An 18,754-nucleotide genomic window follows, 5' to 3' on the forward strand; every position below is an offset into this window, starting at 1 on the left:
CTTCCTTTTTAATGTTAGGGAATAGTAAGGCAGTGAGTTTACATGCTTATATAGTGACATTAACAATCTGGAGTATTCCTTCGGGCGATAGCTGGCGAATTAGTAAAAATCGAAGGAGGCGAAGATGTCCCACTTGGCCGAGTTTGTTGGGATGGTGTTACGAGCACTTTTAACCAGCCAACGCCTATATTTCACGTTAGAACTACACAGGAGTTTCATTCGTTAGATGTTTTAAGCCTTAGGCCATGTTTGTGATAGTATAGGGGTGTTCCCGTGGCTGAAGGGTAGTGTCAGGAGGTTCGTATTTTGACAGGTTTGGTTAGCCTATCTTCGTCGTCTGCAGGTCACTTCAGTCTTGATCTGGAAACACTCTCTATCTTATTTCTTGTTGTAAGTCCTGTTCGGTACTAATATTTTATCTAATTAGCCGTCTTAAAGCTAGAGATTTATCTGTACATGTTATGAGAGCTGTCAAGAACATGAGATGTGTTAGCCAGACCAGAATAGCAATTGTGTTAGCCAGCTTAGCCTGTCTTTATTTTGGTTGTTTACAATATTGAGGTGATAGGTGTATTGAAACTGGCAATTAAATTTTGGGCTAATCCTTCAGCCAAGGAGGCTAGGATACGTTGAGTCAAGTTGTTGCCCTGCATATTGTAATGTAGTGACTGTACTATTTATTTATTTATGTTAATATTATCATTATAATTATTACTTTCTAAGCTAGGGTTAAAATAGGCTATTAAACCACTTGAATTTGAGATTTCTATCTAGCCCGGTTTGATTATTGTGTACATTAGTGAGCGGTCAAATGGACGTTGTTTCAAGATTTTGGTGGTAAATGTCTGTGGAAACAGTCTCTTAACCTAATCACACTTTCTACTTTAGGCTCCCTACTTATATTTTTGAGTCTTCTAAATTGGTTCAATCTGCATTTATTTGTTTTACACACATCTTCAGAATTATTGAATAATATAAGGAAAGTCAATATTGTCAGATTCTCATCATTTTAACTCCAAGAAAATAAAGTATATTTTGTATTAGGCAAGTCTAGGTTAAAATAACAAAATCAAAGTCAGGCTGACTTACATTTGTTTGTTGTAATTTTATGATAGACTGAAATCTAGTTTAGCTACTCACTGAAGATTTCAGATTGAAGTAACTTTGCCCAATTTGCAGTTAAACTATCTTGTGCAGGTAACGAATTTAAGAAGAAGTTACCATTCACTTAGCTTAGCTTAATTATAAAAAAATGATTGATTTTGCATTTATATTTGCTTGAATGCATACTATTCAGTTTGTAAATAGACCAGTTTTGTCAAAATTGCTGGATTTTCTGAAACTTTCCTATCACAAGCTGTACGTTGCATGAAAAATCAATTGATAAATATAAATGAATTAATTTCCTTCCTAAGATATTTATCATATGTTTCACCTGCTGCACATATCGTGTGTTATGCAATTTGAGTATTATTGCTCTTACGAGTTGATGATTATTGGATTCCCCTATATGTTCTACCATTTAATCTGACCAAGATAGAATACGGGCATGCGTTGGTTGATATTGTAGGCTACTTTAGTACATTAATTTATCACCAAAGCAGAATTCAAATATGCTATTGGGTAATTGATGGCTTCAATGGGGTTTACTTTTTGAAGTGTTACAAAGATGAGTAAATACTTGTATATTTACAAATAAATTTATGGATACTTCATGAATGGTATAAGTTCATAGTTTTTTCAATGATATCTGTAACTGTTTAGACATTGTTTACAAAGTATCAGAAGCATGTAGTATGTGTGTTATAGTGTAATGTTTATGCAATGCTTTTTTTTCATGATATAATGTTTACATACTGTTTACCCTATTGATGCCGTACTTAACTCAATAATTTTTAATGGTTAAATGCCATAATATTTCAGATGTAGCCTTGTTTTTTATGTCCTGATGATAATTTTGATGAGATTACTGTTACAAATTTGATGACAAACTATAGAGGCAATATTGAATTTTGGTCATGGTATAATTCCTTCAATTGTGCAGTGCCTGATCAGCGTAGTACTTCTATGAAAATTCCTAATTGGGCAATTTTTTTTTTTTATGTGTACATGTTTATGGAGGGTTTGGAGGAATGGCTGGGTGAAAGCCACCCTCTTTCCTGTCAGTTAAGTCTCCCCTATATTAGGAAAGTTAGGTCAAGATATATCCCTCCGTTTCATTGTTGTCATTAACAATTCAAGACAGGTTATGTCGCCAAGGTCAAAGGACCCCCAGGCCTGATGGGATATAGCACATACAGTATTTTGTCTGTGGGTATTTAACATGAATACCATTTTCCCAATTGAATCTACCTCCATGGGGCTTGTAGTGGAATAGTGGTGTTGTGTTAGACCTCTCGCTATGCACTGTAGGCATTGCTTGAATGTCTTTGCAGCATTCCTTAGGGGTACAGTATTTGAAGCATTCCTGTACCTTTTATAGTATAAGTCTAAGTTTGTATACAGCACAGCATAAGGTGAACTATAGGTATTGAAAAGTTCATTACTACTATCCTTCTTGTAGTTGTACTTGTCCCATAGATACCCTAAAGAAAGTCATAAAGGTGTATTGTCATGTCATGACAGTATACTGTTCTATATAAACAATTGATTTTACTTATGTGATGTAGGACTTTTGAGTATGTGTACACCGCTAAAAAAAAAAACACATGAAGCTGATGCCTATTTGTTATGGGTTGTCCAATACAAGCATGAGTGATCCAATGATCTTTACTTCTTAAATTTATATATCAGGTCCTGTCTTTGCATAAATCCCCAAGAGGACATTCTCTCTCACTTTCCATACAGATTTGTAAAAATCTACTGTATTGAGTTTCACTGTGTATTCAATTTCAGGTTATCAAATCCTCAATATCACCCTAATGTAGCCTACCTGATAAGGCAAGTGCGTTTCCAAATTGAAAATCTTTTGAATTGCAAATGATTATCTCAGCTTACAATAAATTTTGAATTACCATTTGTTCCTACATGTACACAAACATTTCGTTAATAACAGGTGGTGAGCGCGTACTTTCCTGTCAAAAACCCTTCACTTTTGTCTTAGGCCGCAACGAGTGCGAACATAGTGTATTGTTGTGTCCTATCCACAGGCTTTTGATCTTTTTCTTTTTACTTCAGAAGTTTTATACCAAGACTGGCTGTAGATACCACACTATCTGTGTACTTCTTGTAGGGGTTATGATTGTTCACAATCGACCCCATGTGCCGAGTGCAAACTGTGAGCTCCCATTCAGTGGTAGGCTTATTGTTTGAGGAGGAGGAAAAAGGCAATGTGATTCTCCGGCATAATCCTTGGCAACTCCCAATCTTGCACAGCTCATCAAGTTTGCCTGTTGATGAAGCATCTAGGTATAAGCCCCTGGCTCGGACCCCGGGAGTTATGCCTCAGGAACAGGGTGAACGCAAATCAACGAGTTTTTCAGGGTTTGGAGGATCGTGGAGTTTCTCCAGTCATTGCTGCACACCAGCATATGCAGGAAACTTTCCTATAGCTGTGCAGACCACCGGTGAAGAGTTTGACATACTGTATAGGTATTGCAGTAAGGCCTTCAATGTTATTTTGAAGTAGCTGCTAGCTAAGGTTAATTTTCCCTTGTCCCCAGTGCCAGTACAATAGTTATAATGGTAACTCCAGTGAGTTTAGTAATGATTTTTGTTCCAGTGGTAATCTGCAGTTTGCCCTAAGTCTAAGAAGGCTCTCGAGCCTGTTGTAGTATAGTTGCTGAAGCCGAAAGGGCATAAGAAGTATATAGGGCTGGTGAAACCTATGTGTGTCGCCATGGTGTTCATGACCCCAGTCCCTATCTCTGTTTAGCGAGTGTGCCTATTGCTGCATCTATGACAGTGATCCCCATTCTTTTGGTTTCTCCCCTTGGGGGAGTGTTGTCGTTGATGGTCAGTTAGATCTTGACGTCTGTGCTTGGTAAGATGGTAAGAGGAAGAAGTGAGTTTCTTCCTCCCCCTCCTCTTCCTCTGATAAAGATTAAGTTCCTGTAGGATTCTTGGTGAGATGGAGGACTCCCGGTTGGTCTCCCAACCTTGTGCCATGGCCCATCGGGTCGTGGTCTCTGGTGGCTGGCCTAGCTATCCTGATAGCAACATTCTTATCAGACTTGGACCTGCAAGTAGTGTTTCCCCCTCCCCAGCTTCTTGGTATGAGGTGGAGTGAATACCTATCCATTGCCCATCAGGCACCAGAGGTATAATTCAAGACTGCATTTTCCCTTTAGGTGAGAAAGATTAATTGATTGACCAAGTACCAGGTACATCACCATGAACTATCCAGGCCCTATCAATCTACGCATCCCTTTGATGGGCTGACAGGAGATTGCTGGAGTCCTCTCCCTCACTACCATACAGGACTAGGGAGACTGGCATTTCTTGGGTAGAAAAAGGACCAAGTTTCACTTTAGGGAAAGATCCTACCTACCAATAAACAATTTTCAATATTTTAAAAGACAAAGGGTTGTACAGTGTGTGTTGGAATAAATAGCAAATTTAAAAGCAATTTGTATTTGTTTCTACATGTATTACAAACCATCAAACTTTATGATGTCAGTGAAGTTAAAACAGCTGTTTAGACTTTTAACAAGGTAAACATAGTTGGTTGCCAGGAAGCAGGAAGACCTGCCCACCTGGTAGGTAGAGCAACCTTCACTTTGACTTTCGCCGCAACTGTGCAGACATTTACTCTGCTGCGTCTCTGCCTTGGCTGACAAACCTTTTCTCTATTTATCTTTCCATAGTGATTAATAACTGCTCTGATGTCCACCCCAAAGCCAGACATGCGACTTTGCCTAGGTAAGGAAGTCTACTGTTGCAGCTGTTACCCGAGTAATCGAGAGGTGGACCTCCATCAACTTTGTGGTTTTTCTAAGGGGCAGGACTGCTCGCAGTCATCCCTTTACAGTGAGTGTAGGGAATGGCCTCCTTTGCATTGGATGATGTTTTGAGAAGTAAAAGATGTCTAAGAGGGATTTATCATTATTAGAGGGCATGCCCAAGCTTGTGCTGAAAAATTTTTAATTCTATTTTCCTTCAGGAACAAAGCCGACTGTTTCTCCGCGGTTTCTTCCAGGGTTGGATCCTCTTGTGGTCTTGTCGGTGGAAGGGAAACTGCCTCTATCTTCCAGAAGGGGTTTCGAGAAGGCAGGTGTGTGGTCCTTGTCTAGTGGGGGGTGGGGGGGCAATATGCCTCTTCCTTTCCCTCTCAACCATGTCCCCCTGATGTATTTTCTGTTGATGACCCCTGGAAAGATTTAGATCTGTGTAAGCTGTGGCTTTTGCTAGGGATTCTGCTGTGAAGCTTCTAGAGTCATTAACATCTGTTAGAGCCCATGAGTTTTCTGCTGCTTCCTGCTCTTCAGTTTCCCCTGTGTTGGAAGTGCCCGATGAGTCCGTTAGTGATGCAGTTCCTGCTGAACATCGTCTTGCCATAGCTGAGGTGACGTTAACCGGTGTGAAATCCTAGAGTGCCGTGAATAAGAGCAAGAAGGAAGTTATAGGTAATAGGTTGGCAAGGGCACCAGCCACCCATTGAGATACTATCGCGAGAGTGTTATGGGGTCCTTTGACTGGCTAGACAGTACTACATTGGATCCTTCTCTCTGGTTATGGCTCATTTTCCTTTTGCTTACAAATACACCAAATAGTGTGGACTATTCTTTACATATTCTCCTCTGTCCTCATACTCCAGACAACACTGAGATTACCAAACAGTTCTTCTTCACTGAAGTGGTTAACTACTGCACTGTAATTGTTCAGTGGCTACTTTCCTTTGGTAAGGGTAGAAGAGACTTTAGCTATAGAAAGCAGCTCTTCTAGGAGAAGGACATCCCAGAATCAAACCATTGTTCTTTAGTCTTGGGTAGTGCCATAGACTCTGTACCATGGCCTTCCACTGTTTTGGGCTAGAGTTCTCTTGCTTGAGGGTACACTCGGGCACACTATTCTATCGTATTTCTCTTCCTCTTGTTTTGTTAAAGTGTTTATAGTTTATATTGGAAATAATGTTACTGTTCTTAAAATATTTAATTTTTCCTTGTTTCCTGTCCTCACTGGGCTATTGTCCCTATTGGAGCCCCTGGGCTTATAGCATCTTGCTTTTTTAACTAGGGCTGTTGCTTAGCAAGTAATAACAATAATAATAAGTGGCCCCACTCTCCTCTTCCTGCCTCTTCTCCTGCTATGTCTTTGTTTCTTGTTTCAAAGGGAGACGATGAAGAAAAAGTCACCAAAACACAGGACCTCCAGTTGATCGGAGTCTTGTAAAACTTTTTTCTATTCTCCTGCATGGTTTTGTGTGGGGAGTACTGTAATGCTGCAACGAACTTCAACCCTCAGGAAGGGAGTTATGTGCAGTGTTCCAGGGATTGCACTTTTAAGAAATCAATCCCAAGTGTTACTGGACAGGACCTCGGTCACTCTCAGGCTTTGGGACACTCCTAAGATGCTTTGGTGACCGAGCTTCCATCCCAGATATCTACAAAGAATAAGGATGTTAATGATGACACTTCCTAGTCTTCCGATTGACCAAAATCACTGTTAAAAGAAGCACGGCTCATCATGCCCTTCTGTTCGGTCTCCATGTGAGACAAAAACGAAGTGTGATCGATCGCCCTGGGCTGGATCTCCACGAGCAAGGATATGTTGTGCTTCTCTTAGGGATACTAAGAATAGGAAGTCTCATACTACCCATTCTCGCTTGACATGAGCGAGGAAGTCCTATTTCTCATTTGGATCAATGATCATGATCCCTATGATGACAATATGAGTCCCATAAGGGACACGTTCTCCCGGAATACGTTCATGTTCTTCCTGAATGAGCAGCACTAAATGTTCACGAGCCTCATGGGCATGATCATCTCAAGGCAATGCAGAGAGGGAACAGTAGGTTCTCTCTCTTGATCATAATCGATTAAGATCATGTGTGGCCAGCCCTCATGACTTCGTTGCCATCCTTGTTCTCTCAAGAAGTCTCGGTCCCATGTTTCTTTGAAACACTGTCCTACATTCTCTGTCAACCTCATCTGCAGAGGTTCCATAACACTGACGTCTCTGTTGCTTCACGTGTGCTGGTTATCCAGCATCTCAGTGAAATGCTTTTTGCAAGGTACTGCAAGGGAGATGTGTAGATACCTGCACAGATCCTCTGTAGCAGTCTACCTGAGAAAATGGGTCTTCTTTTGCGATTGGTGTCGTAGACAGTATATTTCTCTGGTTGGAGCTTCTCTGCAAGTAATTGCTGATTTTCTTGTCTTATTTCGCTGGGAGAAACACCTCTCAGATGCTTGGACATTTACACCTCATGGGAACTATCTATGCTCATGAAAAAACTTTTTCTTTAAAGGAACTTTGACCTACTGAATGGGATGTCCCCAAGGTCTCTAGATTGCTTAAGAGAGCCCCTTATGAGTCTTTGTAGGAGGTGTCGTATTGCAATCTGATACTGATGGCTGGATTTCTGCGTGCCCTAGCCTTGGCAAAGAGGGTCATTGAGTAATATGAGTTACACAGCATTTCTCATGCCGTTGGTCATGATGACTGTTGGAAGCAGGTCCTATTCTTTTTTGTTGCACAGTTCGTTTGGATAACGCAGAACCCAGTGATTCAGGATGCCAGGTTTGAGACCTTTTCCATCTCCTCCTTTAAAGAAGTCTTTAGCAATGGAGACGATTTGCTTCTTTCTCCTGTGAGGCTGTCATGAAACTCTGAAAAACTCAATGCTTCAGGCCTGAGCACCAGAGACTGTTCCTGTTCCCAAGTTCTAGGATGGTAAAGAGACTGATCTCCAGGAGTACTATTTCCCTCTGACTTTGGGAAGCCATCAGATGCTCCTACTCCCCAGATGAAGCTCAAGTGGAAAGCTAACGAAGTCTTGGGTATCAGTTCTACTTTAGCCTTCAGGAACAATCTATCCGTGGCACAGGTTATGAAGGCTGGAGTCTGGAAATGCCAGACGACCTTCACTCCCCGCAGGTCCCTGGGACTGATGGTAGCCATTCAACAGGTGGTGTAGTAAGCTCAGTTCCCTCACAGGGCAAGTAGCATCACCTCCTGATAGCAGTTGTGACCTAAGTCTGGTTAGAATGGCTGGCAATTTTTCCTTTTTTCTTTCCCTCCCTTGAGGTGTAACATTCATGCCGTTATGTTGATGAATCATATGCTAGGTGAAGGTAAGCTATTCAACGGAGTGACCTTCCTTTACAATTATGTTATAAGTATTTCCTTCATCCTCCGAGAATGGACCTATTGTATACACAATCATTAATCAAAAATGCCTATGCAGTATACTGAACAACATATCCTGTTTGATTTAGATTTTTCATCGAGATACCTTGGAAAAAAATTCATACTCTTGTTTGATGTTGTTACCCCATTCTGCATCCATGATTTTGCCTTGTTGAAACGGCTAATTTGATGTTATAACACAACATTAGGCTTTTTCTTGTATTTTTAATGTTCGTCAAGGCTCTTCTCTTTGACAGAATTATTTCTAGGATGCTTACATAGTTGCAGTCCTGTTAGATGGTAAATGCATTCAGAATATGCTCCCCATGATGCTATACAAAATTTTTCCAAGAGTGCTAATATTGTTGTCCACTAGTATTGCAGGGCACTAGTGAAGTTCATTGATTTGGAAATATTTTGCCTGTGAAGTGGGAAGTGTGTGGAACACACTTTTAAGAATATCCCCTGGGGACTTAACTTTTATATGATGACAAATTTTAGATACCATGCAATCATTTTACAATTTAAGCGGTAGCAGTCTTGAGACTCGAGTTCCCATCAGCAATTCCTGTTACATGCTACTTTTCCCTGTTGGAGCCCTTGGGCATATAACATCTTGCTTTTCCATCTATGGTTGTACCCTAGCTTGTAAAAATAATAATAATCCCTATGCACAGGAAGTTGGGGGTTGACAGGAGTTACAGCTTTCGCTCCTCCTTAGGATCGAAGTTCGTTGACATTTCCCGATTTGGTTAACCAAGCCAAGTTTGGTCATTGGGACTCCCTACCTCCTAAGGATAAGTCTTCTATTGAAGGTTGATGGTTTAAAATGATTTGTATTTTTCTTAACTTTACCAATCTTATTCCTTTAAGTTACATAGCCTTCCACAATCACCTAGGCCAAACGTCAAAGTGAAGGTTGTTCTACCTCTCAGGTGTGTAGTCTTCCCTAACTACATTTACCTTGTTAAAAGGTCAAAAAGGCTGTTTCATCTTCATCGATGTCATAGTCCTATTGTGTTAGTTTTCTATGGTTAGAAAAAATATAAATTTCTTTAAGATTTGGGATTCTTTCTAGCCATACAAACCTGGATCCTTTAAAAGTCAAGCCTCCCACCTCAACCTCTCTCTCAGTCCTTAGCCATTGGTCAAAACTGAAGTGTCTGTGATGGGAGAGTGACCACCTGTTACTAACTACCTTGTTAACAATGTTAACAATTGTTCCAGCTTTGCTGAATACATTCCCTATATTAAAGGACTTGGGGGTTTGTATAGCTATGAGATGTACAAATTATTTCTAAAAAATTGTTACATTTTGAATGAATACTTTATATGAATGTTAATCTTTCCAAATATTCATTTGATTTATGCTTCCAGGCACCAGCTTAGGCTATGTCAATAAAAATGAAAAAAAAAAAAAGTTTTCCTTCGTATGGTGTAGCTGCTTAACTTTTGTTTCTCCTCACCAAGAGGAGTCTTGTCGTATCTGTGTTTACATATCTCATTTGCTTCTTTGCCGATGTGCTTTCAAGACTCCTAGATTGGTATCATTATTGTGTGATCAGGTGTTTTATACTTAAGATATGTTCTGCTGTGAGTTTTAACCCTTTTACCCCCAGGCTATTTGGAACTTTTTTTCAAGCACATTTTGCAGTATATTTTTTTTAAAATTGCTCTAACAGCCTTAATTTTCATCATAGAGAGGTCAGGTTGGTCTCGTTCTCAAAAAATTATCAAAAAAAAAAAAATGTAAATAGCAGATTTTTGCAAGGACGTACCGGTACAGCCCAGGGGGTAAAGGGAGGAGTGTTGTGAAACGTACCAGTACGTCCTTTGGGGGTAAAAGGGTTAATTGAGTTGCAGTATTATGCATAAATATACAGTACTGCATTTTAAAACTTAAGGAGTTGATAATGCCCTAAACAAATATTAAAGGTTTAGTTTAAGTTAGGTAAAGTAAAATTGTTCTTCAGAAGTAATTTACTGTCATCTGAATAATTGATTTCACATGGTTTTCCTTTTCCCTAATTTGTTTTGAATAAACACCATTACACTGTTCTTATTCATCCCGATTCTTTAGTTGTACGTTTCATTGTGTGTTGATTCCAAGCTTTTAATAAGTACAGTATACTGTAATTTTTTACCACCAGGTGATGGTATCAGTCTCATGTTTTTGATCTTTTGCTTCAAAGGTAATGTTCCTATGTCAAGATATGAGTAATTTCTTGTGATTTGAAAATTTTAGGTCAAACTGCTTGCATTTGTTTGTTTAAATTTTTTTTTAAGAACTAGAATTCTATCAAACTCATCAGATATTTTATAAAAATATAGAAGCATATTTGGGATACAGGTTTTATTTTCTTTTGGGCAAAGAGGTTCATTCATAATTTGAGTTGTCAAGTGGCTAAATACCAATAGGATAAGAGCAAAGCAAGGATCCTGGCATTGTCTTGCTTTGATGGCTATGGATCCCATAGAAGTGAATTAGGAAAAGGAAAAGGGTGGAGTGTGAATACAGTAGTCTGAAAGACAAAGAAAGAATTTAGCTGGGGTAATTAGAAAGTTGGACTGAATTTTGTTTTACAGTGGTTTATTTGGAAGTTGAAATCTGAATTGTTCTTCAATTTTCCATCTATGAGGTGCAAGATGTAATCCAAAAGCTCCCCGACTTTTAGCAGTTTTATTTTCTCTGCAGCTTTCATAAACTCTGTTTGTTCCAACACGGAGTACTTACCTCAAACTACTTTCCTAGGAGTATCTGGGATCTCCTCCCTAACCGACCAAGAATTTTGCGCATTTCCCCCTATCTCCATTTTCCCTTGTCGGGTCCCTACGTGGCGGATGGATACGTGCCCTGAGGCGACCCGGGGTCAGCGCGCATGGGTGCGCTACTAGGTCTTTGTCGCCAGTAAGCATCTGGTCGCGGCGTAGATAACATCTCGCCGCTCTCTCTCGCATCCCGTCCAACCCACCATTGTGTTCCACGATATCCCTTCCTTGTGTTACTTGTGTTGCTTGTGATTACCCTTATGGAATCCCAAGGTCGTTTTCCCGGGCCTAAGGCCGGTAAGTCATGCCGAGCATGGCTATCTAAGTTAAACATCAATCCGCACACGTTGTGCTCCACGTGTCGAGGCAGAGTGTGCTCGCCTGCTTCCACGTGTCCGGAGTGTGTGTCCAGGCCGGAACTGCAGTGGACATTATTCGGCACAAAGAAGAAGAAGGCATCGAAGCGGTCGCCGAGGAAGCCTGGTCTCGGTTTTCCGTTAGCGTCTCCTTCAGCTCCTTCGGAGAGCGATTCCCCTTCCCCTACCCAGAGTAGGGGACGAGGTAAGTCCGTTTCGGGGAAACAACCCATTGCTATTCCCCATGAGTCTGATTTTAATAACTCAAGTTGCATTGTGCCTATGCAGACAAGTGGGGAGTCTGCTGTTGTTACGGGAGTGCTTTCTGTAGACGAGGTTCTGGTGCCTGTAGGACCCGTCTCGATTGAGGATCCGGTGTGGGGGAGGTCAGGAAGACCAGCTCCTTCCCTTCCACGTGGCAGTGCTTTTCAGGTACAGCGGTTTCAGGGGGCGACCAAGACAGAGAAAGACGAGCCACGTACTCTTCGGACCCCGACTCCATTGTGTGGGCGGCGCCAAGGATGCCCTTCAGGTCACCCATGCGACAAGAAAAAGAATTTTCTGGCTGGTTTGCCTCACGTGGGTCGCTACTCACGCCCCGGCGGCTTCTGTTGCGCTACCTCCTGATTTCATGCAACCCGTCACCCCGGTAGCACAATTGCAAGCCCCCATGTTGGTGGCAGAGGATTCGGATAGCTCTTCTTCTTCGTCTTCCTCGGACGTTACCTGGTCCTCCAGCTCTTCATCGTCGGAAGACTCCAGTGACCGGTAGATGAGGAATAAGAAAAAGAAGTCAAGCTCGAACTCAAACTCAGGCCCGTCTAGGAAGAAGGCCAAAGTTGCAAAGAGGAAGAGCAAGAAGAGGAAGAGTTCCAGAAAGAAGAGGGCAAAAATAGGTAAGGCAGTTTTTCCCCCTTACGGGTCGAACAGGGCTCTTGCCGCTCCAGTGCCTGCCTCGGCGGCTGCTGGAGCCGCTTCCGTGCCCTTGCCCAGTGTCTCTTCGGCTCCGTCCATGCTTCGGATGCAGCCGTTGGCACACGCTAACTTTCCCTTGTCCTTGCCCGGCAAGTCACTGGCTCCATCCGTTCAGCGGAGGCAGCCGCTGGCTTAGCCCGACAGCATTGTTCCCACACCCAAAGTCTCACCGGCTCCATCCAAACATCGGATGCATCCGCGGGCTCAGCAGGGCAGTCACTCTCCACGGATTCCTCCGGGAGGGGGTAGACCCATGACAGCTACCTCCTCCTCGAGGGTTCCATCCGTGGTGGAGGCAGCCGCTCCATCGAGCCGGCCGGATGTCAGGGATACGGACGCCCCCACGGATCCATCGTGTTCAAGGATACAGCCGACACAGAGGATCGAGTGGTAGTGGGCTTAGTAGATGTGGGAGAATGTTCGCCTGATGAAGTATCCTCTTACAGGAAAGTATTGGCACTGATTGGGCTCACCACAGGTTAGATGAGCCCGAACCGTCCTGAGAGCAGTCCTAGCTTTCGGGTTTGGGTAGGATGGTGGACAACCCGGTAAAGCAGAAACCATCCTTGACCCTACCGGTGGCTCCTGACGTGTCCCTGGGCATGGACCACGTTGACCAGTTTGTCTCGGGGCACAAGAACTCCCTCAGGGCCCAAGGGTCCTTCAAGCTCCTGCCTGGACTGAGGACCCAGAAGAAATTTTATGTGCCAGACGGGCTGCCTGCGAGGCCTCGGACTATTGAAGATGCCGTCGCGGCTCTGAGCCAAGGCAGTGCGGATGACAGGATCCTTAATGCCCCAGTGGTCTTCTCTCAGGCGGAGGCCACTATGATGGAGGACACGTCTCAGGACATCATCAATGTGGCCTCCTGGTTGGACTGGTGAGCATGCACCTTAGCAGGTTTTCAACTCTCCCGCGATCTCTCGGTGCCGGAGAATCAAGCTCTACTGCATGAGCTGATACGTTCTGGGGGCAAAGCTATGAAGTTCTTAACGTTCCAGTGATTGACTCAGACAGCAAACTGGATCTTAAGAAGGAGAGATACGGTGCTTAACAAGCTCCCCCGTAGACTCCCCGAACGTGAGGCCAAATTCTTGAGGAATGCTCCGGTGTGGGGTGAGACCCTGTTCCCCCTACAGACGGTAGCAGAAACCATGGAAAGAGTGGGGAAACTGAAAGACTCGGCTGAGCTTAGGTAGCCAGCAGCAAGACGCCCTCCACATAGAAGACCGTCTGTGGACGGGACCTACCCGCCTACGCCACCAGCTAGACAGGAGGCCCCCTCCCCTTCCTGGCATCAGTCCTCGCGGCCCTCCTGCAGAGGTGGTGCCCCAGCCCAGGCCTCCTTTAGACAAAAATACTCGGGCTCGAGACGAGGCCGCTCAAACTGTCTCCCCAGAATGAGATAGGAAGAGAGGCCCCCTACACCTTCCCACACCACAGGTGGGGGGATGCCTCAAATCCCATTGGCAAGCATGGCAGGACAACGGTGCGGACCCATGGTCCGTGGCAGTCCTCAGGGAGGGATACAGGATTCCCTTCCTGACAGAGCCTCCCCCTCTGATTCCCGAGCATCGGGCGGAGTGGCTGGGCCCTAAGGATCACATGAAGAGAGCAGCCTTGCAGGAGGAGGTGTCGGCCATGTTGGACAAAGGAGCATTGCAACCCGTCCGGGAATCGTCCCCGGGGTTCTACAGCAAGCTCTTCCTGGTGGAGAAAGCTACGGTGGGTTGGAGACCAATCGTCGACCTCTCGGCCCTGAACAAGTTCATCAAGAAGACATCCTTCAAGATGGACACGCCGAAGTCGGTACTGGCAGCCTTGAGGGAATGGGATTTCATGATGTCCCTGGACCTCAAGGACGCCTACAGTACTTTCAGATCCCCGTACACCCCTCCAGCTGGAAATTCCTCAGGGTGAAGTGGGGAACCCAGTCTCTATAGTTCAAGACCCTCTGCTTCGGCCTGTCAACGGCACCTCAGGTGTTCACGAGGGTATTCACTGTAGTATCAGCCTGGGCACACAAGCAGGGCATCAGGCTGATCAGGTATCTCGACGACTGGTTGCTGTTTTCAGCCTCAGAGGCAGCCTTAAAGGAGCATGGGGCAAAGCTGTTAAAGTTCTGCAGAGAACTGGGGGTTACCATCAATCTAGAGTAATCCCAGTTGGTCCCCACCACCAGGATGACGTACCTAGGGATGGTCCTGGACTCCCAGGTAGCAAGGGCATTCCCCTATCAAGAGAGGCTAGACAATCTGGACCATATAATTCGTCCATTCCTAGCAAATGCACCAATGAGAGCCAAGGATTGGCAGAGACTCGTGGGCCACCTGGTCTCGCTGGAGAAGCTAGTTACTCAGGGGAGGCTCAAGCTGAGGCCGGTCCAGTGGAATCTGAAGGACCTCTGGTCACGGAGACCCGCCTCAGTCCTTAGTCATGATGACTCCAGCCATCAGGAACATGCTCCTCTGGTGGTCCGACAGGGCGAACACCCTACGGGGTGTGCCGTTCGCGTCCTCTCCTCCGGAGATGTTGCTCTTCACAGATGCATCAAAGGAGGGGTGGGGAGCCCATCTGCTCAAAGAGACAGCAGAGGGAAAGTGGTCTCTGGAGGAGAAGCTCCTCCACATAAACCTGCTCGAGCTCCTGGCGGTTCAAAAGGCCCTCGCAATAGCCCTCATGTGCGACAACGCCACCGTGGTGGCCTACATAAAGAAACTAGGAGGATTGAGGTCAAGGGAACTGTGCAATCTCACGGCTCGGATCCTGGAATGGGCTGAGAGGAAGCACATCATTCTCACAGCCAGATTCATTCCGGGGAAGAGAAACGTTTTAGCCGACGGCCTCAGCAGAGCAGGGCAAGTAGTGGGGTCGGAGTGGTCCCTACACCCACAAGTGGCCCAGAAGGTCCTACAGTTGTGGGGCTCTTCGGTGATAGACCTGTTCGCCACAAGGCTCAACACTCAGCTCCCCGTGTTCTGTTCTCCTGTGCCAGATCCGGCAGCAGCGTTTGAGGACGCCTTCTAGCACTCATGGGATGGACTCGATACGTATGCCTTTCCCCCCTTCGGGATTCTCAGGCAGGTGTTCAACAGACTCAGACAATCAAGGGCTACAATGATGACTTTGGTAGCACCCTGGTGGCCGGAGAGGGAGTGGTTCGCGGATCTACAGGACCTGGCCACCCTTCCTCCGTGGCCCCTACCCATAAGGGAAGATCTGCTGCACCAGCCCCGTTTTCGAAGGTTTCACGAAAACCCTCAGTGCCTCCAGCTACACGCGTGGAGGTTATCGAGCATCTATTAAGGAAAGAAGGATACTCGGAGAAGACAGCTTCGAGGATGTCAGGGTATCTACGGAAATGTTCTATCGTGGTGTACCAGGCCAAGTGGGCCACGTTTGTGAAGTGGTGTGCCACGCAGAATCTGAGGCCTCTGGATGCATCAGTCCACAAGATTGCAGACTTCCTGGGCCAACTGAGGGACGACCTGGGGGTCTCCATTCCAACCATCAAGGGGATCCAAGCGGCCCTGGGTCAGGTCTTTCAATTCAGAGGCATCGACCTGGGAGCCTCTCGCCAGATTACTATGCTCTTCAGAAGTTTCAAGCAGTCTTGTTCCCCCCACGCCTCTCGGGTCCCGCAGTTGGATGTGGCCAAGGTTCTCAATGTTTTGACAAGGCCTCCCTTCGAACCCCTCAAGGATATCCTAGATAAAGACATCACCCTCAAGACAGTGTTCTTGCTAGCTCTGGCCTCAGCCAAGCGCATAAGTGAGCTCCACGGCTTGTCATTCGAGGTCTCGCACTTGAAAGGGTGGAAAGACCTGTCCTTTAAGTTTCTGCCTGAATTTGTGGCCAAAACACAGAACCCGGCCATTGCAGACCCGAGGTTCGAAGGGTTCTCGGTCCCGGCGATCCCTCACTCGGACAACCCGGAAGACTTGCTCCTGTGCCCAGTGAGAACGGTCAGGAAATACCTTAGCAGGACACCCAGACTCCGGCCAAGCATCAAAAGTCTCTATCTCCTCAGGCCCAGTAAAGAAGGCAGTGTCAAAGAACACGATCTCCTTCTGGCTTCGGCAAGTCATCAAGAGAGCTTACACCAGTGAGGGGTCTGCAATCCCGGGTACCCCGCGACCCCATGATATTAGTGGTCTTAGCACTTCTTTGGCATTTGACAGCAATATGGCAAGAGGCCAAATCATGTGAGCAGGCACATGGTCCAGGCAGTCCACCTTTACGGCCCACTACCTGAAAGACTGCACGAGGAAGTCCCTGGACGTCTTCTTCATTGGACCAGTGATTTCCGCCCTGCAACAAGTTTAGGGCTGAGGCCCCGGGTAGCCCGAGAGAAGTAATTGCAAGCAACACAAGTTTCCCCCTTACTCCCCTTTCCTTGCTACCCCTTTTGCCCTTTCCTTCCCCCCTCCTATGTGAGAGATGGATGTTTTGGAAGCCCATGTCCGGATTATGCATAAAGGTGAGTTATACAAACAGGTAGACTTTTGCATGCTTCCCCTGACTCTCCTACCCTGTTCTTTGTGTCGTCTGGACCTAGCTGCTTATCTAGGTCCCGTGTCCTGGGATGGTAGTGGTGGGTCTTCCGGCCTGTAAGTCCACCCCCGCCTCCTAAAGTATAAGTCTCCTAAGAAAGTATTTCGAGGTAAGTACTCCGTGTTGGAACAAATCACAAATTTTAAGTAATTTGTATTTTTCTTAACAGTACTTACCTTGAACTACTTTCGGGTTATTGCCCACCCATCCTGCCCCGGGTGCCTTACAGGAGTTCGAAGTAGAACACACGCTTACTGGCGACAAAGACCTAGTAGCGCACCCACACGCTGACCCCGGCTCACCTCAGGGCATGTCTCCATCAACCACGGAGGGACCCGACAAGGGGAAATGGATATAGGGGGAACTGCGCAAAATTCTTGGTCGGTTAGGGAGGAGATCCAAGATACTCCTAAGAAAGAAGTTCGAGGTAAGTATTACAAATTACTTAAAATTTGTGATATTTGCTTTTTTAGATAGATGTAACCATCAGTTGTGGTCTTGTCATTAAAGACAGAAGCAGTAATTTTCTGTTCCACAAGAAGCACCTTCATTATTTATTCATCAGCATTCAAAAGTCACTCATGAAGCCCTTGGCTTCAAATCCAACAAATCAACCCTGTCACTCCATAATCTTGAGAAATTTATTTCATCACATACATACATATACCAAGGCACTTCCCCCAATTTTGGGGGGTAGCCGACATCAAAAAAAAAAAAAAAAAAAAAAAAAAAAAGAGGGACCTTTCATCTCTATGTTCCTCCCAGCCTGACAAGGGACTCAACCGAGTTCGGCTGGTACTGCTAGGGTGCCACAGCCCACCCTCCCACATTATCCACCACAGATGAAGCTTCATAACGCTGAATCCCCTACTGCTGCTACTTCCGCGGTCATCCAGTGCAACCGGAGGAAGCAGCAGGGCCTACTGGAACTGCGTCATTCATTCCTATTTCTAGCACGCTCTCTTGCCTCTCTCACATCTATCCTCCTATCACCCAGAGCTTTCTTCACTTCATCCATCCACTCAAACCTTAGCCTTCCTCTTGTACTTCTCCCATCAACTCTTGCATTCATCACCTTCTTTAGCAGACAGCCATTTTCCATTCTCTCAACATGGCCAAACCACCTCAACACATTCATATCCCCTCTAGCTGCTAACGCATTTCTTACACCTGTTCTCACCCTTACTACTTCGTTCCTAACCCTATATACTTGAGATACACCAGTCATACTCCTTAGACACTTCATCTCAAACACAATCAATTTCTGTCTCTCCATCACTTTCATTCCCCACAACTCTGATCCATACATCACAGTTGGTACAATCGCTTTCTCATACAGAATTATCTTTACATTCATGCCCAACCCTCTATTCTTTACCACTCCCTTCACTGCCCCCAACACTTTGCATCCTTCTTTTCATACTCCAGTTTAAAGTTGTCATCCCAATCTGCCTCCATGATTTTGCATAGTTGAAATGGCTAACTTGATTTTGTAACACAAAATTAGGCTTTGTTTTCAGATTTTAATTTCCATTTGGCCTCTGCTTTTTCAGATATAATTATCTCTAGGAAGACTACATAGTTGCAGTCCTGTTCGATGGCAAATGTATTCAGAAAAGGCTCCCCCATGACGCCTGAATATTTGTTGTGAACAATTGTCAAACTGGTCCTGTTTTACACTTCTGCTGGAACAAAGGTTCTGTTATTAATTTGAACATACAGATTCTGTTTTACATGTGAAAAATAGCACATACAGGAAAGTTTTAACCTATTGAAATCCCTTGTGTGAACTGGGATATGTCAACCGAAGT

The 18,754-nt window shown here is 44.9% G+C and overlaps 1 protein-coding gene across 3 annotated transcripts in view; it reads left to right on the forward strand.

Annotated features, from left to right (window-relative positions):
* LOC137660212 (axin-1-like) overlaps positions 1 to 18,754 on the forward strand; it is a 132,936-nt gene that overhangs the window by 256 nt on the left and 113,926 nt on the right. The window lies entirely within an intron of this gene.

Source organism: Palaemon carinicauda, chromosome 20 (genome assembly GCF_036898095.1).
Source record: "Palaemon carinicauda isolate YSFRI2023 chromosome 20, ASM3689809v2, whole genome shotgun sequence".
NCBI classification, from domain to species: domain Eukaryota; kingdom Metazoa; phylum Arthropoda; class Malacostraca; order Decapoda; family Palaemonidae; genus Palaemon; species Palaemon carinicauda.